The sequence below is a fragment of the Acinonyx jubatus genome, chromosome F2, assembly GCF_027475565.1.
Source record: "Acinonyx jubatus isolate Ajub_Pintada_27869175 chromosome F2, VMU_Ajub_asm_v1.0, whole genome shotgun sequence".
NCBI lineage: Eukaryota > Metazoa > Chordata > Mammalia > Carnivora > Felidae > Acinonyx > Acinonyx jubatus.
Genome location: NC_069394.1, coordinates 14,125,788 through 14,150,949, shown reverse-complemented (window position 1 = coordinate 14,150,949; position 25,162 = coordinate 14,125,788). Strand labels below are relative to the sequence as shown.

General features: G+C 43.1%; 1 long non-coding RNA gene across 1 annotated transcript in view; it reads left to right on the top strand.

Moving 5' to 3' along the window:
• Positions 1-25,162, top strand: part of LOC128312768 (uncharacterized) — a 498,949-nt gene that overhangs the window by 70,718 nt on the left and 403,069 nt on the right. The window contains exon 2 of the long non-coding RNA XR_008292452.1: positions 13,146-13,303. This is a non-coding gene — a long non-coding RNA (uncharacterized LOC128312768). The remainder of the gene's footprint in view (positions 1-13,145; positions 13,304-25,162) is intronic.

Here is a 25,162-nt window from a genome sequence, read left to right as displayed (position 1 = left end):
TTCCCGTTTCTCCACATCCTCGCCAGCATCTATAGTCTCCTGATTTGTTCATTTAAGCCACTCTGACTGGTGTGAGGTTGGGGCAATTTTCTGATTTGTGGCTTCAGGGTGTGAGAGTGCTTCTGTCACATGCTTTGACATGAGAAAATGTCAAATGCATGCCTTCTTTCCCTTGGTTTATGATTCCTTCCCATGGTTGACATGAATGTATCCCTGGGAGCTGCAGTCATTTTAGACAAGTCTTTACACTGTTACCTCTGAGTTGACTGGGTTCCTTCCTATGAACAGAAGTACGTGGACAGAGCAAGGAAAGGGTATTAGGACAGTGAGCAACTGAAGGAAAGAAGGGAGGTATCCAGATTGATTTTTAGCTCCGTTTATCCGCCCCCTTTGCTGTATAACTTAGTAGTTCTTCCCTTGAAAGGGATGAGATCAAGGGAAAATCTTCATGAGCAATGCTTCCTTAGATATAACCCCAAAAGATATAACTGGCAACAAAAGAAACAATGGATAAGTTAGATTTTATCAAGCTTAAAAACTTTTGTATATCAAAGAATACTATCAGCTGAGTGAAAAGGCAACCCATGGTATGGGGGGAAATATTTTCAAGTCACATATCTGATATGAGATTAATAGATAGAATATAAAAAGAGCTTCTACAACCCCACACTAACAATATAAAACCAAACATCCCTATTAAAAATAAGGCCTTTAACAGACTCTTCAAAGAATGTATATAAATGAAAAGTAAGTACCTGAAAAGATGCAGACAGTTACTAATCATTAGAGACATGTAAACCAAATCAACAATGAGATACCACTTCATACCCATTAGTATTGCTATTACCAAAAAAAAAAAATTGAAAATAACGCATGTTGATAAGGGTGTGGTAAAATTGGAACTCTTGTGCATTGCTAGTAGGTCTGTAAAATTGGCCACTCTGGAAAAGGGTATGGCAGTTTCTCCAAAAAGTAAATGGAATTGCCATGCGATCCAGAAATTCTTCCCCTGGGTAGATAGCCCAAAGCTTTGAAATCAGCAGCTCAGTCATAATTTGTACAGCCATGTTCACAGCATCATTTACAACTGCAAAAAGAGAAGCAACCCTAGTGTTTACTGATGGAAGAATGGATAAACCAAATGGGGTATAAACGTGCAGTGGAACATATTCAGCCTTCCAAAAGGAGATTTTGACATGTGCTACGCGCGGATGAACCTTGAAGACCTTATGGTGAGATAGCCACAGAACTGTGCCCTCACAAAGGCAAATTTTATGTTATGCATATTTTATCAGAAAAAAAGGAAGGTGGAAACAGCCATAGAAGAGGAGGAAGTGACCGTGTGCCACGGTGACCTTAGGTTTGGAGAAGCCTCCTGTGATACTATGTGCTCTTTGGAGCTTCTGCCCTGAATGGCCACCATGGGAGGGGTTGTCTCAAGATGGCGGATACCCACTCGGACTGACCCCTAGAATAAATAAACACACATGGCTCAGACCTGAGTCCAAACCTCAGTGAGGAGCCAGGATCTCTGGATCCGCAGTTTGAGGCAGATGAGCCACATCTAGACCCATCAGCCAACTCTTGAGAATCCACTGGTTTTTGGAGTAGTTGTTATACAGAATTATTGTGGGGCAAGAGCGAGTAAGAGAAGGTCCCTGAAAGGTCAATATTTTTGGCCTTATGATGTAGCTAGTGACAAGCCAGTTCTTGAGTGGAGATGTGCTTAATCAGGATCATCACTGAGGGCCCCTAAGTTGCCCTTACTGCTTTGTTTATCATAGACTAAAAAGAGAACCTTCTGTAAGTTCTGTGTGACTCGTCCGGATCAGCCACCAGTCCTGTCAAAACGCTACTTAATAGGGTGCCTGGGTGGCTCAGTTGGTTGAGCGTCTGATTCTTGATTTCAGCTGGGGTCATGATCCCAGAGGCAAGGGATCAAGCCCCATGTTGGGCTTTGCTGAGTGTGGAGCCTGCTTGAGATTCTCTCCCTCTCTCTCTCTCTCTCTCTCTCTCTCTCTCTCTCCCCCCCTCTGCCCTTCTCTCCTGCTTGTGCTGTGTCTCTTTCTCAAATAAAAACAAAACAAAAGCAAATAAAAACACTACTTAACTTCTTCTGTAAGGCTCTTCCTTGCACTTAAGGTCAATCCCAAGTTCCATGATGTGGCTTTTTTGGTTTCAGTCTTACCTGTCCCATGACTTCCCCTCCCGTTTCACCTCTGGCTCTAGTCCCTCTCACTTTTACTGCTCAAATCTCAGTTTCAACCTCTTTGTCTTTGTCTGTCTCTGTTCCTCTCTCCATCTCTTAGTCTCTGTCCTTCCCCACTTCCGCCCTGTCTTTCTCTTTTTCTTGTGGCCCTCAAATATGCCAGCCATCTTCCTGGAACACGCCTCCACTCTGAGATTTTACCAAACTAGTTCCTGGTGGTCTTTCCAATAGGTTTTAATTCCAATGTTACTTCCTTAAAAGGGTCTTGCATGAACCCTCAGACCAGGTAGGATGGTATACACTGTATTCATTGCCATTGCTCTCCCACAGCACTCTGCATTACTTGCACTCAGCATGTCTGTCCTGTTCACTCTGTTCTCTCGATTTAGCTGGTACCAAAAACATCCCCCCAATACGGTATACTTTTGTTTAAGATATAATTGAATGAATTAATGCCTTAAAGTTGTGTCTCTAAGACCGCTGTGTTCTCTTATCAAGATTCTCTGCTGGGCTCTGCTTAGTAAAAAATTTCACCTCAGCCGCTAGAATGTTAAGTTGAATGAAAGCTTAGAGACCATGTAGCCTTAATTCCAAATGAGCAAACTGGGGTTCCTTCAAAGATCATTTCATTGGGGATACCTTTGTGAGTGTGCTCTGAACTGGGTGGTTCTGAGAGAATTATAAAATGATAAGTGTTTCTGACCCTAACCTCTGGGTTTACTGAACAGGACATTTATTCTTTTATTTTTCTTAAAATGGTGATTTATTTTAAGGGAGGGGGAGCACAGAAAGAGGGAGAGAGAGAATCTCTAGCAGGCTCTGCCCTGTCAGTGCAGAGCCCAATAAGGGGCTCAGTCTCACAAATGCTGAGATCATGACCTGCACTGTATCAGTCTCTTGTGGATGACAGAGATCCTGGATCCTCTCTTCAAGCTGGCTCCCCCATTCCCCAGTGATTGAGTTTCCAGATGCTGCGGTCTCACATCAGTATACCTCTCAGGGAATTGTCCTTGAACACTGAGAACTGGCTCACCCAAGGTTAAGTTCCCCGTCCAGGGGCATAACCCCGAATGATTGGCCCATCTGGTGAATCAAAGATCTGGCCGCCGGGTCTCCCTTTGGAGAGTTCCAGAGCAGCCTGTGGGGCAGGCAAAGGTTTCTGCTGCAGCCTCATCTCAGTTCAGCCTCTTCTCTCTGTTCTCCCTCCCTCACTGTCTTATGTGTGTCTCCCAGGGGTACTCCCTCATAAGTCTTACAACTCTCCTTTGCAGAGATTGGTTCCAGAGTGCCTAATCGAAGGAACCAAATTAGAGAGAGAGAATGAGGAAGACATAAAGAGAGAACAAGAAAGAAAGGGGCATATTTCAGTAATGGACCGTATTATACTACAGTGAAAATGAATGAACTGAACCCACCCGAATCAATCTAGCTCAAACCCAGAATCAAAATGCTGAGCTAAAGAGCAACCCACAGGGTGCCTGGGTGGCTCAGTCGGTTAAACATCCGACTCCTGATTTCGGCTCAGGTCATGATCCCATCATGGTGTTGTGAGTTCAAGCCCCGCATCAGATTCTGCACATTGACCTGCAGGAGCCTGCTTGGGATTCTCCTTCTCTGCCTCTCTCTCTGCCCCTCTCATTCTCTCTCTGTTTCTCTCAAAATAAAATGAACTCAAAAAAATTATTTAGACAAAGCAACTCGCAAAACACTACAAAATTTTTTTATATATTCCCATTATAATAGAATAATAAAAGATATGTTTAAAAACATTTTATATGTATTTAAAAACATATAAACACATATATAAAAATAATTAAAAAAATATGTAAAGAGTATAAAGAGTCATGACCTTTGGGACAGAAGCATCCAGAAGAATGAGATTGGAGAGGAACGGCATAGCATCCCTAATTGCATCATTGATATTTTATTAAAACAAATATGGCAACAGGTCTTGATTTAGAAATGCTGGGTGGTGGGAACATTGGCCGCTTATGTTATTTTACATGTTTTTTTATGTCTTAAATACTTTAAAATGTAGGGGGAAAAAAAAGAAGAAATGGTTGAGTCTGCCTCATCCCCAGGTTGGCATCTTCTAGAGACAATGCATTCCTTGACTCACCCTGGAATCCCTGGGACTATGCATTCCCTACCTCTGTGGTAACTGAGTCTTCAGACACCTCCTCAGTTCTTAGCAGGACAGGTTTCTTTTAATTTTTTTAAATGTTTATCTATCTTTGAGAGAGAGAGAGAGAGGGAGGGAGGGAGAGAGACAGGGCGTGAGTAGGGGAGGGGCAGAGGAAGAGGGAAACACAGAATCCAAAGCAGGCTCCAGGCTGTCAGCACAGAGCCCAATGTGGGGCTCAAACTCACAAACCATGAGACCATGACCTGGGCAGAAGTCAGAAGCTTGACTGAGTCACCCAGGCGCCCTGGGGTAGGTTTCTTTTGTTTCCACTCCTAGGGCACTAACTGATGCATCATTGTATTAGATGTGTTACATTATTACCCTCATTAAATAATAAATACGATAATGTATGGGAAAATACATTATAAACTCTGGAGAACAATATAAATGTTTAAAATAAGTTTTCCTAGGACCATAAGCTTGTTAATCAAATTCTAAAATAGGAAGAAAAGTGTGGGCCTTCAGGACAAACAGATCTCATCTTGTTGTGCTCTGCTTCAGATCACTTCTGTGGTGACCTTCTGCAGGACATCTTAGCATTGCACATGAGGCCCAAATTGTCCTCCTAGCCTTACCTCCCACACTTGTTTCTTGGGCTCTTCGTCTCCCCTCAGTCTAGGCAGGCCGTCTAAGTAAAAGTCTTGTATGTTCCTCAAGGCCCAGCCCCAAATCACATTGTTTCCCGGGAGAAGGCATCCCTCTCTCAGCACCACATTCCTAGCATGACACCTTCAGTCCCAGGACAGCCTCTCTCACATGCGTGCATGTGGGGGCTATGTCTTACTCATCTCACAGCTCCCCAGCCTCCAGCACGGACTGTCACTTGCAGTGTGAGGTCCCTCCCAGCTGGCGCCATGGGAACCAACATTTTTCCCCTTCCAGAGTTGGTCCGTTAGCCTCTGATTGGTTCAGAACAATGGGCCAGAGTGAAGCTGGCCAGGGCTTTCTCTAGGTTGGCCATTCTCATTCTCATGCCGCGACGGCTCCAAGAATAGGCAACTTTAGGGAATGCATAATTCCAAGAGACAGAAAAGGTTGCTGTTCCCCATCTGGATGCAAAGTCCCCTGCAGTGCACATCAACTGTACCCCCCAAAGGGATGCTGGAAATTTCACTCTGCTGTTATCAGCCCTTGTGATCCTCCCCATGGCCTTCCTAGTCTGTTTGGCTGTGCTTCTGCAGGCACCAGACTTCCCCACCGCCCCAGGTTACAGACATTCCTGCAGTGATAGTATTCAGAGCCTCTCTTTGGAAGTGAGCAGGGAAGGAAACACGTATGGAGCACCTGCTAATCGTAACAGGTCACTAATTCCAACATTTGACAGATGAGGTGACCAAGGTGCAGAGATGAGGGGCTTGGTCAGGATGGTACACCCAGAGAATGGTGGGAACCCCCGTCTGACTCAGCTTCATGCTCCTTCCCCCACCTATCTCTGCAGAGACGTCTTGTAAAATTTCACTCCAATCACCTGATTAAATCTGCCTGGAAACCCCACCCTCGACTTTTATGATCCAAGGCAAAATGACAAATGACTAAAGGAGAATAGAAATCATCCTTTAATCATCTCCAAAGCCATAAGATGCACATAAATGACTTTCCGGGGCGGGGGGGGGGGGAGAGTAACAGTGCTTTCAGAGGGCAGTGTGAATTCTGGCTGAATAATACCAATACCAATAACAATAAAACAGAGAAAGCAGAGACCATGTGGAGAAGGCTGGTGAGGGCTTTGACACAGTCAAAAGTTCACACTCAATGAGGGGCATTAATATTTCACATTGAATTCCTTTATTAGCAGAGGCACCTGAGGGTCATTTGGAGAGATTTTTTTTTTCAGGTTACCAGCTTGGCAGTCTATCTGAGAAGAGGATTCCCAAGGTCAGACGGAAGGGGTCTTCCAGCTAGCCAGACGGGATGAGTAGCTAGGGGTGGCCAGATAATAATTAGCAAGCTCATTACCACCTGCCAGTTCAGAACTGTGTGTCAACCCAGAGTCACTTGATGTTCATTTGCTTCTTGTGAACTGAAAGACAGGTGTGGTGAGATTTTTCTGACGACCCCTCTACCATTGTGACATCAGTGTGTGTGTGTGTGTGTGTGTGTGTGTGTGTAAATTCCTATCTAATTGAGAGCTGTTCAGGGAGGGGCTGTGTCTTTTTTTTTTTTTTAATTGTGTGGAGAGGGGAGTAATCAGGAAAACAGTGTATCCTGGAACCCTTCTGGAATGCAGAACCTTGCACAAGGCAATGGAGGCAGTCAGGAAGCTCAGCATCGGTTCTTTTAATTTTTTTTATGAGGAAATATAAGATATTCTTTAATAGTGACACCTCCGTCAGTGTTGGAGTGGTAAGACATACACCTATATGTTGGTATGATGTTGCTTATGGGAGGATGTCAATTGCGTGATCAGTTGGACAGGATACATCCATTCATAGAATATTTGTTGAGAGCTTACAATGAACCAGGAAAACCTAGAAAGATGACTAGAAGATGGTCACTAATGATGAGTAGGAGGGGACACATCAACAAAGGATGAGGTGAGGAAGAAGGAGGCAGTATTTGAAGAGAGGCCAGGGTAGTATTTTTCAGAAAATCCTCTTTGACAGAGAATTATTCTTTTGGTGTTAAACCATAGATAGACTCTGGAACCAAGCATACATAGAGTCAAACCTGCCTTGGCTATTTCCTGATTTTTTGTCCTAGGGTCACTTGTTCAATCTCTCTGCACCTTGTTATTCCCATCTATAAGTGCTAATAGTAGAAATCCCATGTAATAATGTTCTTCTGAGAAGTTAATGGTAAGTCACATAAAGTTCTTGACATAGTGCCTCACTTGTAAAAAGCAGTGGTTATACATTATTATGATGATTAGGATTAGGATTGATACTAAAATTAAAATCATCCTTAAAAAAGAATAAAAATCATCCTCAAGTCAAATAACTTTGGGAAACAATTTTTTAAAATGTTAAATTGATTTCTTTACTGTTGGAATTTCCATAGCTTCCAACATACATTATACATCTCTGAGAACAGGAGGTTATAAACAGTACAGCACTCTTCCAATGTACTAGAGCACAGACCTACCTTCACCCTCACCACCATTGCTTTTTATTTTTGTTTCTGTTTTCTGATGATCTCCCAGGTCACACTTCCATAATGCTGGTCTGGGGGCAAAGCGAAAGTTTGGATCAGAAACCAACAAACAGTGTAGGCTTGGGGGTGGGAGACTGAGGGACAGAAAAAGACGATACATTTTGAATAAAGAGAGGACAGGGAGAGGCAGATCATATGCACACTTATCTTTTTGTCTGGAGATAGAAGTTAGAAGTTGGTCGGCTTTTGGGCCCTTGATGTTGGGAAGTTTGGAAGATTAAAGGGAGTGCCCCCTGCCCAAGATAGTGGAGGCTGGCATTCATTCTAGCTATGCTTTGGCCTTTGCATAGACCAAGAAATCTAATGCTCTGCACTTGTCATGTTTCTGTCCTATTTCCTTCTACCCAGACAGACGAGTCGTCTGGACTAGTATTTCAGTAGCAAAGGGTTCATCCATCCATTCAGCCAGTCATTTACTTGCTTGTTCATTCTGCTTTTCAACACATAGTTCATTCAACAAACTTTTGTGGACAGTTTACCTTGTGCCAAGTATAGGATTTGCTCCTGAGGACACAGATATGAAAAACACACAATCCTGGCTCTAGGAGAACACAAAGGCTCTGAGGACAGGATATGAACTTCAGTTTATCTGGGGAAAATCTTCATAAATGGCTATTACAGCACAATCTGGTGTCTTCTGTAATAAAGGTAAAGAAAGTATGTGTTGAATGCATAGTTTCTGTGACCTGAAGCATTCATTGATGCTGTTCCTTGCTTGGAAAATCTTCATAATCCTGCGTATTCTCCAGGATCCTCATCTGGTACTGTTCCCTCCACAAAGCCTTCTGACCACTTGGGGTAAGGCTGTTTCCATCATTGTTCACTGAAACTATTTGTCATTGGTCCATCTGTTGCCCCTCCTTTTTAGCTCTTGGATGTGGGCTGCCTTGCAGGTGATTTAATTGCTTTACACGATTATACTCTGGACAGCGGAAATCACATCTAACTTTGTACCCGTCACAACACAAAGAGCTTGTGACATATTGTGATGGTTTTAAAATGTGTCCATAAATTCCTTGACCCTCCTCCCTTGAAGAAGTGGAGCTCAATACCCCTCCCCTTGAGTGTGGGCTGCACTCTGCAACTTGCTCTTATGAACAGAATAAAGCACATGTGATGGTGTGTGATATCAGAGGCTGTTATTAAGGGCACTGCGGCGTATTGCTTGTCCTGTTTTGGGTCACTTGCTCAGGGAGGAAGCAGCTGCTGTGTCATAGGGATGCTCAAGCAGCCTATGAAGAGACTCATGGTTAGAAACGGAGGCCTCCCACCAACCATCAAAACTAACTTTCCAGCCATGCCAGTGGGCGACATTGGAAGCAATTCTTTCTTTCTTTCTTTTTTTTTTTTTAATTTTTTAATGTTTACTTTTGAGAGAGAGAGACAGAGAGTGAGCAAGGAAGGAGCAGAGAGAGAGAAAGAGGGAGACGCACAATCTGAAGCCAGCTCCAGGCTCTGAGCTGTCAGCACAGAGCCCGACGTGGGGCTCGAACTCAACGAACCGTGGAATCCTGACCTGAGCCAAAGTTGGACGCTTAACCAACTGAGCCCCCCACCCCAGGTGCCCCGGAAGCAGTTCTTCCAGCCCCATTCAAACTTTCAGTTGACAGCAGCCTGAGCTGATATTGACTGTAAACCCATGAATAATGCTAAGCCAGACCACTCAGCTAAGTCATTCCTGGATTTTTGACCATCAGAAACTGTTGAGATAATAAATGCATGCTATTTTAAGCTACTAAATATTAAGGTAATTTTCTACAGAGCAATGGAGTACCAATATCCAATGCACATGTATACTTGCTCTGTGAAAGAAAGAAGCTACTTGTTTGACCATAAGGGACATCCATGTTGCTGAATCCTAAGATATATTTTAGTCTTCATTTTCCTTGTAATCACAATAGCACCCAACATGGACATTGAGTATGTCTTCCTTCTCTTTTAAAAATTATTTAAAAATATTTCTCATATAAAAAATGGGTTTCATGAACCCATTCTCCTTCTTAACTACACTCCTTCCTCTGGGGTAATTATGACCTTTTTTGCAACTTGCTTTTCTGTGAGCGCAGTGTTAGGACGTTTAGATTTATCTGTGTTGACACAGGTAGCACTGGAACATGCGCATTAACTGTTGTCTAGTTTCCATTCTATAACTATACCGCAATTTGTTAATAAGTTCCCCTTTGGGGGCATTTAGGTAGTTTCCAGTTTTTCACTCCTATTAACAACACTGCACTGCCATTCTTGTAGATGAATTCTTAACTCTGTATATAAGATGTCTCTAGGGAATGTATTCATCTTTAGCTTTCTAGATATCACCAACATATTTTCCAATTGGTTGCACTCCTATCTACTTCCATCTGAGGTACACGGAAAGGTCCCATTTCTTCATATCCTCACCAATCTTTTGTATTACAAGGCTTGTTTTCTCTTCTCTTCCTTCCTTCTTTCCATCCCTCCTTCCTTTCTTTGAATCTGAAGTTATAGTCTTTGTTTAATCATTCGTTCTGTGTCTCTTGGCCACTTACATTTCTTTATCTGTGACCTGTTTATTTATACATTTTGACCAGTTTTGTCTTTGGTCTGTTGCATCTTTTGGGTTCATTGATGAGAATTATTTACATATTCTGTATGCTGATATTTTCTCAAAAGCTTGAGATTTGTTTTTCTAAAGCTGTGTTATCTTTTATTGAGCAGAAATTTAAAATTTTAACATAGGCAAATGTAAAATCCCTTGTGGTTTAGACATTTTATGTACAGTTCAAGAAATTATATACTTCTTGGCATGGAAAAAATTGTTATACACTTTTGTATACATAAATTGTATTTTTCTTCTAATTTTATTACTTCTTTGGGTGTTTTTTTTTATCTTTATTTTTTTATAGTTTTTAAAAGCTTATTTATTTTGAAAGAGAGAGAGAAAGTACAAGCAGGGGAGGGGCAGAGAGAGAGAGAGGAGGTGGGAAATCCCAAGCAGGCTCCTCACAGAGCCCAACATGGGGCTCAAACTCATGAAACCATGAGATCATGACCTGAGCCAAATTAAGAGTCGGACACTTAACCAACTGAGATACCCAGGCATTTCTCAATGTTTACTGAGATATAATTTATATATAACATTGTGTAAGTTTAAGGTGTACAGTGTGTTGATTTGATATTTCACATTTGGATTTTTATTCCATGTGTAATCTTTTGGAATAAAGTGGATGTAGAGCTAATAAAGTGGATGGAGATCTAATTTTTTTAACTAGACAACTCATTTCCCCAGTACTGTGTATTGTATAGTCTATTCCTTCCCCACTTATTTATCATATTTAAGTGTCAAATGGTCATAGGTCTGTTTCTGAATTTTCTCTTTTGTTCTACTGGTCATTTTGATCTATTACTAGACAACTGCCACACTGTTCTAATTGTTAAAAGATTTTGATATCTTATAAATCATATTTGTCCTGTGTATTCTTCACAGTTTCATTTTACAAATAAGTGTTAGAAACTGTTTCCAATGTTTTGTAAATAGTTTTTTTGTGATCTTTATTGGAGTTACATGTAACCTGCAGATCAATTTGGGGAGGATTGACATATTAGAACATATTGGACATATTGGAACTCAGTATTGGGTTTCTCCAATACACTTGGATGTCACCAATTTATTTAGACCTTTTTAAATGTACTTGTGGAGTATTTCCCTTAAGGATCATGCAGACCCTATATTAGAAATGGCATTGTGAGTACATAAACTTACAGTTTCTGATGTAACAATTGTATAACATCATAATTTATTATTATAACAATGTTTTCCTTCAATTTTGATGAGCTTTCTTACTAATTCCAAAGAATTATTTGAAATGTCCTGAGATTTTTCTACCTGGATTATCTTATTGTCTGCTAAAAGTAGCAGTTTTAGTTCTTCCTTTTTTGATCTTTATTTGATCTTTATACTTTTTATTTTTTCTTGTTTTATTGCATTGGCTAGGATCTCCTGTACAGTGCTGAATAGAAGTGACAGATGATAGCTTTGTCTTACTCTTGACAAATTCCTAATATTTCACTGTGTAGGATGGTGCCTTCTGCAGGTTTACAATAGATGTCCTTTATCTGAATCTTATTTCTCTTCATAAAATTTGACTATAGAATTATTTTTGTAGTTATTTAATGTTTAATGAATACATCTTCAGAATCTAACATGGATTCCTAATTTTGTGGCTGGCACATGATATAACTACTGAATAAACAAACGAATATACCCTAACTTGGTTTCTCTACACCTCCACTGAAGTTCAAGTAAATTTATTTCCTAGTCTTATCCCCTTACTTTACCGATGGCATTTAATTTCACAGTTGGAAGGGACCTTAGGTATTTTCTCCACTAAACCCCTAATGTTTCAGATTAGGAAAGTGTGAATCAGAGAAGTTAAGTGACTAGCCCAAGGTAAGTCAGACTGAGGTTTTCAGGAAGATTTATGGCCCTTCTTGAGATGGCCGCCACCCACCTGAACAACCTCTTTTTTTGATATTCTGTCATATGTTTCTATGAATTACTCCAATATGCCATGCTCTCTGGTTTCTCTGGGTCTGTACGCTTGCTTTTCCCTCTTACTGGGATGATCTTCTCTTCCTACCCACTCATCTGCTTTCACCTATTTCCTTTTGATTCCCCAAGTCTTACTGCAAATACCACTTCTTCTAGGCAGTCTCCTATGACATGCTCACACTAAGTACGCTCATACTTATAAAATCTGTACTTTTCCTACGATAGCACTTAGTATGTTTTAAGCTATACTTTAAAAATTACCTACCAACACACTGGGATTAAAAATATTGTGTGGAGAGGCACCTGGGTGGCTCAGTCGATTGAGTGTCTGACTCTTGATTTTGACTCAGGTTTGTGATCCCAGGGTCGTGAGATCAAGTCCTGTATCGGGCTCTGTGCTGAGTGTGCAGCTTGCTTAAGATTCTCTCTCTCTCTCTCTCTCTCTCTCTCTCTCTCTGTGTGTGCCTCCCTCTACCCCTCTTCTCTGCCCATGCTCTTTCTTTCTCTAAAATTAAAAAATAAATTTTTGTGCGGAAAGTTGCCACACTTGCTCACACTTACTTTTCCAGGACCTAGCCCAGGGTTCAGTGTTTAAAAAATAGGCTGGCAATGAATATACTTGCAGTCAGTAAATGTGTATCTTTTTTCTTATAAGCATAAAATGTCCCGGCTTCCATTAAACTGGAAATTCTCGTTGGAAATAAAGGTGGGCCTCGCTTGGTGTGGTAAATGTGTTTCTGAAGAAGTAAATTGAATTACTTTTAAATGTTCTGAAAGAGATTGCTATTTAAAGGATCCATTTAGTAGAAGAGCCATTCATTTTCATGAAGCAAAGAATGTGATTATAAAAGTAAGCATTGCTTATCCTTCTGCGGCTTCAGGCTTTTGAGCCCTGCAGAGACTCGGTGGGGGGGTTGAGTGCACCTACATGTGGTTAAGGGGTGTGGGAGTGGAAGTTCTTGCTGGACAAGGTTGGATCCTCACCCTAATTAGTACATTTTCATAAAATTTATCGGGTAGAATTTTGACCCCTCTTAATAGAGACTTAGTGTTTCAATCTTTCCACCTTATAGAGGCAGAAACCGGGATCACTTTTTTGCTTGGAGGAAATCTGTACGAATGGGCAGTCCCTAATATTACCACGTCACAGAATGGCAGGACTGGAAGGGAGCTCTGAGGTCAACCTGTCCAGCTCCTTCGTGGTGCAGATGGGGAAACTGAGGACCAGGTGGTAAGTAACCCCACCAAAGCCCAACAATTATTTGTTGATGAGCTGGACTGCAGCACAGACCTTGGGACTCTTAGTCCAGTGCTCTGTGAGCTGATTTTCTTCAGAAGTTGAACTGTCCCAAGGATTCAGATCCCTTAGAATATGTGCAGTGTCTTAGTCGGGAACACAGAATTGGGAATCACAAAGACCTGGATTTCAGTCCAAGCCCCCTACTTGACATCTCGGTGACCTTAGGTAATTTACACTACCTCTAAGCACCTCAGTTTACTCATCTGCAAAAAAAAAAAAAAAAAAGGTTCTAGGGCTACCTTATAGAATAGGCCCATCTCTTTATAAGGCGGCGTGCACGTGAAGCTTGCGTGAAGGCCTGCCATACAGCAGGAGCTCGGTGGCAACAATGATGGTGGTGACAACATTGTCGTTGATGATGGTTTTAATGATGGTTTTCTACCTTGCTACTTTCATCCACTCTTCGCTAAAAGGGTGCAAGCCCATCTTCTCTGATCTAAGATTTGGCCATAACAAAATATGGCCAAAATGACTCAAGGTGAACACCAAATTGAAACACTTGCTAAAAAGAGGTGGTTCTAACTCTTAGTTAGATATAAATTGACTGCATTTAAGTTTGTTAAATGTTAATGTGCTGCCAGCAGCCTCCAATCTAATGGAACTGATGTCTAGCTCCTGCAGTAGAAAAACTACTGAAGAGAGACTCATTTGTTTTTCTCCTCTTTCCAAGTCTCTTCTCACCTTTGCCTGAAAATATAAAGAACCTTCGGTCCCCAAATTAATTAAGGAGTAAAAAGGAAAGTGAAGCCTTACTTTAAATCCAGCTCTCAGCAAGGGTGAGAGGAACACTCGGTGGGTTCCACAGTTAAGGATGCTTATTGTATGACGTTCTTCCCTTCCTCTGTCTGCCAGCTTTGAACAAGGTAGGAAACGTGAGGCAGAGAGGACCTTGGGTTCCATAGTTTCTAGGGGCCTGCTCAGACAACATATTCAGACCGCTTGATTTTTGTTACATAAAATTCCTGTTTCTGCCTCTACACATTTTAAAAAAGAAAAATTAGCTGCTTGGCTGTTTCCCCATAAGTATCAGCTCACACAACATGGAAGGGGAGGGCCCTACTTTGTATCATGAGATCAGATGTGAGCGTGGCCACGGGCACTGGGAAGAGAGCCTTACAAAATGTTGGAATGATCATGGCCGGCTTTTCGGGTCTAGCGAATTTCTACCTGGAATCTGAAAAATACTGTGAAGCAGTTACTGATTCATGTGCTACTGGCTCATTCCGTGGCATCCCAGGTGAGCAAGACGTCATCTGGGATGAACACCCCGTAGTCTCACACGCATTCAGCTAAGCTGGCTGAATTCAGTGGTACTTTCTCCTCCTGCTTTGACACCCCCCTTGCCTGGACCCTGGCATCTTCCTTTACTCTCATGTTGTCTTTGATTGTCCACTGTAACACTGCCACTTGGATGGATAGCTGCTCCCACTGCCAGTCCTAATGCTGCTCGATCGTGGTTTTCTTCCTCTTAGTTCCCCAACAGCGCAAGTGAAGGGCTGTTTTGTGCCCAGGCCCACTCCTTGCTCCTCCCCCACATACCAAGCATTCTGCCTTTAACCCATCCATCATGCTACTGCCCCTTCTACTTTAAAGACACTAGGGTAGGCCCTTTTTAGGGGCTCCACTGAACATACAAAGAATGCATCTCAGTCTAAAGGAAACAGACCACAGGGTGACCAGAAAGCAATTGGTTTCTTTTTTGAGAGTTTGCAGAATGAACCAGACTTTTTGCTTATTTGTTGTTGTTGTTGTTGTTGTTGTTGTTGTTGTTGCTGTTGTTTTCCAGAGACTTTTGAGACTTGAAGAGAAAAGTTGTATGGAGTAAGGGGCCTGGGGCTGGGGGCTGGGCGGTCATTTTAAGCTACATGCAACTGATGATTAAATAGAGCAGTGCTTTTGAGCAAAACTGGAACAGAACAGACACACGTAGGAAGGTGATGACAAGAAAAGAGCAGCAAGGTGAGAGCTTTCACTTGTCTGTGAGAGACAGACAGAATGGCCATATTCCCCATGCGTGCATGCATGGCCCCCGCCATGCCCACGACACAAACGCTACACTCTCAAAACACTCTGCCTTTTCTCTCCCCTCTCCTGCCCTCCCTTCGCCCCCTCTCCTCTCCTTGCCTTTTTTTCTCCCTCCCTCCCTTCTTCTTTTGGTTGGGTTAGTAGATTTATTTTCCTTAAAATCAGTCTTTCCAAGCAAACATGTCTTACGCTTCTCTGTGCCATCTATTTGTTTATGGTGGTCCCCTTTGACATTTCTGTCCTCCTTTATTTTCTGAAAAACCCATAATCACCCTTGAAGATTCTGTTCACATGTCAGCACTGCAAAGCATTCCTCAGTATCCCTGTGCCTGGAAATCATTTCCTCTCGGCGGGGGGTAGGGTGAGGAGGGTGGGGAGGAGTGGGGGCGGTCATGGGCAGCATGACTGCATTGTAATCCGCTATGATTTCTGGTCCTAGGACCCTTCACCTCACTTGCTCTTCATGTCCTGCGAATTAGAAAATAGTCCCTGGTCCTTTTCTTTCATAGTTTCCAGGAGGGAATCCAACCGATGACTATTTTATAACGTTTATATTATAACGTTATAAATAAAATAACGTTTATTTATTTTTGAAACGGAGAGAGACAAAGCATGAACAGGGGAGGGGCAGAGAGAGAGGGAAACACAGAATCGGAAGCAGGATCCAGGCTCTGAGCCATCAGCCCAGAGCCCGACGCGGGGCTCGAACTCGTGGACTGCGAGATCGTGACCTGAGCTGAAGTCGGACGCTTAACCGACTGCGCCACCCAGGCGCCCCTGGGTTAGTTCTCTTGATAGGATTTCACCCCTAGGGCATTTGCCCTTCCCTGTCCTCAGTAGGCTTCTGGTCCACTTTAGTGTAACCATGCCCAGCCCTGGGATTTGCACAGTCCGAGTGTTTCCACAAGCAGTGAATGAGTTATGGTGGAATAAGAAAAACATACTGCAAAATTATCATTCTGTTACGTTTAAAATTTCATTTGGGGAAAGAATTTTTTATATATTTAATAGAAATCAATATAAGTGGTAAAGAGAAGCATATGATAGACGATATTCATACAAAGAAAACATTGCCATCCTTACAAGGATAAAACTTAAAAAAATGTAAGCAGGCACCTGGGTGGCTCAGTTGGTTACGTGTCCAACTTCGGCTCCAGTCACGATCTCACACTTAGTGAGTTCGAGCCCCATGTCGAGCTTTGTGCAGACGGCTCAGAGCCTGGAGCCTGCTTCGGATTCTATGTCTCCCTCTTTCTCTGCCCTCCCCTTCTTGCGCTCTGTCTGTCTGTCTCTCAAAAATAAATAACAACATTAAAAAAATATAAAATAAAGTGTAAGAGAATACCATTATTTGTATTTGCTACATCAGTGAAACCATTTGTAGTAAAGGCATCTACCTCCTGCATCATTTTTTCTGGGACTGCCCCCAATGACAAGTATGTGGCCATATTGGTGGCCTCTTAGTGACAGGACCTCAATGGGTTGATGGGTTGGGGAATGTATTGTAAACCAAGTCAACCAAATTCGTCCTCCGAGGGTATTTTCAGTTTCCATGGGAGGATAAACACAATTGCTGTTTAGGGGTAAAGATATAAGAAGTGAAGACTGAACATCTCCAGCCACCGTATTTCATCCTTGTGTTACCTCTGCCAAAAGGAAGAAGCTAGTTTGAGAGACTAAAGGTGACTCTATTCTGGGAGAGAGAAGCAGAAATGAGGAATGGAAGGTAGCTTGGAATGTATGCTTCCAATTATTCCGGAGACCAGCTGTGGTTCAGCCCTTCATGCATTTAAATGAAGTTCCTGATCATTTGTCCTTCATGTTTAACCTAACATTTGGTTTCTGTCACTGGCCACCAAGCATCCCCATAATGCAGATGCTACCTCTGCTGCTGCCCAGTCAGGACTGGTTAAGCCCGCCCTCTCCTCCCGTATGTCCCTATCCGTTTCTCACCAACACAAGAACACATTTCACAACACAAGAGGACCGCTAACATTGGTGCCACATTGCTTTTTGAGCAGTAGATCACGATAAGCCATTATGCTGTGAAGGTCACGGTTTAGACCCTGCCACTAACCGCAGGTGATACCCTGAGGCAGGTCACGTCACAGACCTGGGTCTCTATTTCCTATAGCCTGTGGGTTAGATGCCATCCGTGTCCAAATACAAGTTTCCATGATACTACCTGAAAGACTAGTTAAGGGCTAACAAAGTTCAGAGTCTAAGCCAGGGGTTGCCAGTAATCAGGCATGATCCTCTCCAGGGCTGGGGTATGCAGGAGGCACAAATAGGAATCTGGAATATTTGCTTTTCCAAGATTTACCAACCTCCCCACCAGCCCTCGCCTATTGTGATATACCCAGCGCTGGATCCCAGGAGAGAAGTTTGAAATAAACGCAACAATTGCAGGTAAAAGCATGCTCCTGGAGCAGGGACTGAGGTGGAGGAAACAGGTTCTGGGAGTAATAAATCCAGGTGAAACAGCCTTTCTCAGCCCAAGCCCGTGTCTCTGCGGCCTCCTGGTACATCTCCTCATTCCAGATCTCTCCACTCCAGTTTATCCTTTGTACGGTTACCAGGGTGATGTCGCTGAAACACAAATCTATCGCAAATTGTTTCTGCTGAAAATTCTTCAGAGATTGTTTTTGACTCCAGGAAAAGCCCAAACTTCTAAACACGGCATTCAAAGCTACAAGGCCCCGAGGCCCTGCTCACCGTTCTCATTTCTCCTGTCTCCTGCTTGCAGGGCTCACTGAACAGCTTTCTGCTTAGGAATGGGCAGGGCTGTTTCTCAGTTCTGCGCCTTTGAACAGTCTGCTTCCTTTGCGAGTGCTTCTCCTCCCCTGCCCGCCCTCCCCTCCCCTCCCCTACCTGCCTGGCAACCTCCTATCCATCTTTCCCAGCAGCTAAAATAGCGCCTTCCCTGTGGAACAATCCCTCACCCTCCCGTCTCTCAAGCATTTAATCTCTGCCTCTGTTTTCACACTTGCCCTGGTTTCCTGTTTTTATTTATTTGCATGTCTGTCCCTGCCAGGCACTCCACAGCCTGGTTCATAGTAGCTACTCAAGATGTTCATTGATATATAAATGCTTTTGAGCTACAGGATGAACCTAATTGTCTTCTCATTTATCGGACAAGGAGGAGGTTAAAAATTAATAACCGTAAGGTTCCCTAAGGAAATCGTGTAAAGGAACATCAGGAAATGTCAAGAATTTGGCTTTGGGGTCATGAACAAGGCCCAGGCTGTACGTTTTGTTCTTTGTTTTTCTGTGACTTGTTGAAGCTGAGCTATTTGACTGAATTAGTAATGACTGCACATCACCTGGTGAAAATCAAAAGGCTGCGAATAACCTCGGTGTTGTGAGTGTTAGCACTCTTTCTTACAAGTAGGATTTATGAAAATCTTAAAGGACTCTGGAAGAGTCACACTTACCGCGTGAGTGATATTCAGGTAACATTTTCAGAAGATTATGGCACTTCCATCAATCACTCTGACACCGAGTTTAATGGCCTCCACCCTCTTCTTGCCACCTTCATGTCTGATACGTAGATAAAATATGGGATGTAAAAGAATAATAAGATGTTTCCATGGCTTTGAAAAGAGGAACGTGTCTCTTACCTAAAGACGTCGAGTCATTTGATTGCCCCTGCCTCCTCCAGGGCTGGGTTGATCTCCCTGGCTTGTACCCCCAGGTACTGCAACCCTTTCCTTTCCAGAAGCTGCACATACAGTTTGCAATATTATCATCAGTGCAAACATCAGCTTACTGCTTTCCTCTTCCGGTGGGTGGTAAGCTCTGTGAGGACAGGGGCCACATCCTCAGGACCTAGCACTGACTTTGCCATATGGCTTGCTCATGAAGCTCGAATAAAAGACCCTGTTCAGATAGCAGGTGCATGCATGTGTGTGTTGAAGTGTGTGCATGCACATGAAGTACGAGGTGGGAACACCCCAGTTTGAGTATGTGTAAGTGACGTGTGCGTGGGAATGCACGTTGTCTGCTCCATTCGGGTCCTCTAATGGGAATCAACAAACTTCCTGATCCCAACCCTGCCACTTTAAGCTGCAGATGCTCGCTAATATTCTTGGCAGGTATTGTTCAAACTGCCCTGTCTGCAGGAAGAACTCCCCAAGCTTTACTCTGCATAGTTTAGGTTCTGAAAACAATCTATTCTTTAATTAGTTTCCCAGGAGGAATGTATGGAATGATCTGGAATGTGCTTTTTAAAAACTATACAACTACACATCTCTTCCCTGTTCCCCTGGAGACAGAAGCACAGGACGCCCTCTCCACTCAGCTGAGCATCACCATTCCAGGGAATTGCCAAAGGCAGGGATCGCGTTGCCCTTGCCCACCATTTCATCCTCAGTGTTCAGAACAGTGCCTGACACGTGATACATGGGGGTGATATTTGCGGGAGGAATCACTGCATCTCTGCCGGTCATCTGTGCTCGTGTCTGCTTTTACTGGTTTGGTTTGAATCCTCGGTTCTGAATTCTTTGACTCTCATTTTGGTTTCCTTCTTGTCAGTTTATCGCTGGGCACTCTTGCTCATCCCCCACTCCATCTGCCTGTATGGTCTCAGGATCGTTCGTCATCTTGGGAGAGCACTCCCTGTCTCAGCTCCCTGGCGTCCTGGGACTGGTATCTTCTCCTGCCCTGTGGCTCTCGTCTAAATCTGATTGTCCCCCTTTCCCCTCAGAATGAGAGATCTGGAAAATATTCATGCTGATGGAACTGAACAATACACACAAGTGACACATCCCCAGAGAGGGTGACTGTTTGCCTACTTAACAATTGCTTTCAGTGGCATTTGCAGTCAGGCCATTAGATATTGAATGGACATTAATCTCCATGAGAGGAAGGCCCAGGACTCACATCTTAGTCTAAAATCTTCTCCTTGGGCATTGTATCTGTCAGGGTTCTCCGGAGAAACAGAGCCCATAGAATGTGTGTACGTGCAGAAAGAGATTCTCTTAAGGAATTGGCTCATGCAATTATGGTAGATGAGAAGTTTAAAATCTGAAAGGTAGGCCAGCAGGATGGAAAGTAGGGATGAGCCATTGCAGTTCAAGTCCAAAGGCCATCTGTTGTAGAATTCGTTTATGCTTGAGAGAGGTCAGCCTTTTGTTTCAGCAGATCTTCAACTGATTGGATGAGGCCCACCCACATTACGGATGGCAAACTGTTTTCTCAAAGTCCACAGATTTAAATGCTAAGTCATATAAAACAGCTCTCACAGAAACATCCAGGATACTCTTTGGGCACACAGCTAAGCACCATGGCCCAGCCAAGTGACACATAAAATTAATCATTACAGGCAGTCTCCGGGTAACCCTGGGTCTCCATTCCTTCACTGAAAAATAAGAAAGTGGGATTTGATGTCTGCCAACTAAAATAATGAATTCCGTGTTTAGGAACAAAACTAACAAAACAGAGTCCAGAATTCAGGGACAAAGGATGTTCAAACATTTCTACCTCTTTTGATGTCTGACATCTAACACAGTACCTGGAGCCTGGCTGGGAATGCTAATGGTTTGTGGATGGGACCAGAGGGCTGGCTTTGAAAGGAGCCCACTCTCACTTTTTGCTAAATGTCAGTGGGTGGCACCCTAATTTTAAGTTTAGACACGTTACAGTTTTTGTGTTACCATTATTATTTCTTGCCTTTTATTTTGCTTATTGATTTTCACATGATTTAATTGGCCTTCTGGGCTTTGAAATCGATTTGGCGTTCTGTACCCAAATCAGTAATGGTTTTTCTGGAGCAGTTGACTACAGATCACCCCCTTGAGGCCTGCCCCTTTTGGTCAGCCCTGCTGCATTTGACAGAAAGGACATTTTCTTCTTTCCGTTAGTACTTAGCATTTTTGTAGGAAGTATAGCATGTGACAAATTGCAGAGGCCGGTGGCTTCTATTGAAATACGGATCTTGTACTGGGAAGATAAACTGATGCAGCTACTATGGGAAACAGTATGGAGGTTCCTCAAAAAATTAAAAATAGACCTACCATGTTACCCAGAAATTCTACTTCTGGGCATTTATCTGAAGCAGATAAAACCCCTAATTTGAAGAGATACATGCACCCCCAAGTTCATTGCACATTATTTACAATAGCAAAGTTAGGGAGGTGACCTAAGTGCTGATTAATGGATAATTGCTGATTAATGGATAAATTGCTGATTAATGGATAAAGAAAATGCGGTATATATATAAAGGAATATTACTCAGCCATAAGAAAGATTGAAATCTTGCCATTTGGGACAACACGGATGGTGCTTGAGGATATTGTGTTAAGTGAAATAACTCAGACAAAGATACATACCATATGATTTTATTTATAAGGGAATCTAAAAAACAAAACAAACAAACCAAAGCAGAAATAGTCATAGATACAGGAAATAAACTGCTGGCTACCAGAAAGGGGAGGAGTTGGGGGGGGGGGGGCGCGGGTGAAGTAGGTGAAGGAGATTAACTTTCAGTTATAAAACAAGTAAGTCGGGGGGTGTAATATACAGAGTAGGAAATAGAGTCAATGATATGGTAGTAGTTTTGTATGGTAACAGATGGCAGCTACACTCGTCCTGGGGATCATTTTATAGTGTATATACCTGGAATCTCTGTGATGGACACCTAAAACTAATAGGATTTTGTATGTCAATTATACTTCGATTAAAATAAAATATATAGACCTTGTGACTCTCCAAGGAAAGAAAGATGACCCGTGATAAATGAGGGAGTATGTATCGAGCATTCAGAAGAGGCTGGAAGGGAATGTTGAAGTGTAAACACCAATAGCCTGTTGAATATTTGCACAGCCCTTAGTAGTGAGCCCATGTCACAGGGCAAGCTTGCGGATTCAAACACCCAGGGGGCTGGGCAAGGAGGATTGACTATTGGTGGGCAGGGTCTTTGGCAAACTGTAACCACGCTAAAATGAACTCCCTTGGTGCCAGGTAGCAATGGGTGCCCGGTGCCTCCTGGAGGTTTCAATCGAACCCAGAAATCTGGGATTCTACGGAAAGTAAAAATTTTAAGCGCTGGCAGTTCGTTCAAGTTCAATGTGAGAATCCACATACCCTGTCTGCAGGCCAGGTCCCGGCCTGCCAATGGCTGTTTTATGGTCTCCCTCTGCCTACGTTTTACAAAATTGGGACGATACACTTGTCTATTGTAAGCAAATCCTCAAAAGGTGTTTGCTCATGTTCGACGTAGAATAGGTTGCTAACCCGGGACTCTGAAGACTGCCTTTGGGGAGACAGGATTTATCCTGTAGCTGGTGAAGCTGAGGGCTCGGGATCCTCAACTGCAAGGCCCCTCGCGAGGCCCTGGGAGAGCCCTGGCAGTGTATATGACCTTATGGTTTCGTGGAATTTGAAAAAGTAACATAGTTTAGCTGCAGTGCTTTCAGATCATGGTCTGTATCCACTCTCTTTCTCTTTTTCACACCTCCCCCAGTGCCCTGTGGTGGTAATAGTGACTGAGGGCAGATTTTGGCAATCCAGCTAGCAAGGCTCCTCAATCGTGGCTGTCTTGACACTTTGGGCCGGAGAATTCTTTGCTGTGGGGGCTCTCTTGTACGTTGAAGGATGTTTGTAGCAACCTGGGGGCCTATGCCAGTAGCAACCTGCAAACCCCACCCCCACGCCCCCACAGTTGTGACAAACTTTCCTCAGGAGGGAAAAATTGAGCCCACATCCGTTGAGAACCGTCCAACTAATGGGAGGTTAATGTGTGGATACATTTAGTTTGAGTTGTAATATAACTGTGCGGCTCGAGGTCATATTTGTGTCGGAGTTTTCATTCTCGCTAACAGTTCCTGTATGGGTATGAGTTCCACAAATACCTGTATTGCTGTTAGTTTCAACTTACCCAGCCTCATGACACCAAGGTGCCGGACCAGGTGACAGATCCCTGCGTGGAAACCCATGGAGAAGCGTATCAGATGGAGTCGAAAGAAAAGTTAGGAATGAAGGAGTCCGAGGCGCCTGGGTGGCTCAGTTGGTTGAGTGTCTAACTCTTGATTTCAGCTCAGGTCATGATCTCAGGGTTCGTGAGATAGAGCCACTGTGCTGTCAGCACAGAGCCTGCTTGGGATTCTCTCTCTCTCTCTCTCTCTCTCTCTCTCTCTCTCTCTCTCTCTCTCTCCCCCTCTCTCTCCCACACACCCTCTTGCATGAACACTCTCTCTCTCAAAAAAAAAATATAATAATAAACATTGAAAAAAAAAGAAATGATGGAGTCAGAGGCCAGTCTATGGAAATTTCTTCCAAATCTTACAAGTCACATATGAAAGAGACTTGACAGGGAGTTTCTCAATTCCGATAACAATCCTAAAAATGTATACGACTTTACCAATGATGTATTGTTGACTTTGGAAGAAAATTATCTAGTCTGTCAATAGTAAAAATAAATTCTAAACAACCATGCTAGAACAAAGACTGTATTCTTTTTCTTTTCTCACTATTGAATATATTGCATACTTGTCATCTTATGTAGAGGGAATCAGAATCTGTGCTTAAATCTACGGCTAAAAATATAGGAAGAGGTGTTAACAGAGGAGTGTCAGGTAGTTAATAGTATTATTTTTTTCTGAGTTTTATGTTTGTAGGATTTGTCAGCATTTAAAATGTTTATTTTGCTGTGATTTATTCCTCATTTGAAATAAATATTTATTTAGTACTTAGTTTCATATTCATAGTTTTATAGATTAAAAAACTTTTTTTATATGTTTATTTATTTTTGAGAGAGAAAGACACACACACAGAGTGTGAGCCGGGGAGGGGCAAATAGAGAGGGAGACACAGAATCTGAAGCAGGCCCCAGGCTCTGAGCTGTCAGCACAGAGCCTGATGTGAGGCTTGAACCCACGAACTGCGAGATCATGACCTGAGCCGAAGTTGGACGCTTAACCGACTGAGCCACCCAGGTGCCCCTATAGATTTTTTTAAAGAAGTCACATCTCCCCCACAATTATATAAACTTCAGGCCCCTTAAAAAACCTAGGTTTGGATTTTAGATATTAAATTGTGATAGAAATCCCTAGAGCATTCATGCAAGTGACTTCTGGAGAGACCAGCTGTTGTGCCATGAGCCTGCCCCCCTTCCCTCCCTGCCCCCCTCCCAGCACCAAGGTGAGGGAAAAGGATATCCTACTTTTTACATCAAATGAAAAAGAGGTGCTTCAACAGAACCATCCAGGAAGCTTGATGCTTAGGCCCTGCAGCCGGTGTGACAGCAGGGCCAGCATCTGACTCTTGGCTGGATATCTGAAAGAGAGAGCCAGTTCTGGCTAGCGGTTGAGACCCCTGTAGCCAAGGAGAGGTGATTGTATCAGGCCATCTACACTCACAGAGTATATTAGGGGTAAAAATGCCTGAGTGTTTCCCACGAGCCAGAAAGAAATCACATGCAGCTCTCTTCCTGACCAGGAGGGCACTCCGAGGCATGACAGAGCTCCAAAGAGTCCACGCGGTCTACTGAAAAACCAGGGGCTGAGGGGCAGCCTCTGGCCAAGGAAAATGTGTAATGCATCACAGGAAGCCCTACTAAATGTTCTCAGGGGAAATCTCTGAAGAACCCACAGGAGTGCCAATAAGACGCGGTGCCTTTGAATACCAGTCAGACCCAGGTGTGTGAGGTGAAGTTAAAAGGATCAGTCAAATAAGAAACTTCCTATTCTCTTTACCTCTCCTCCTCTCCTCAATCCCTTCCTAATCAAGGTTTGTGCTAGTTGGGGAGGAAGGAGGTAAGGAAGAAAG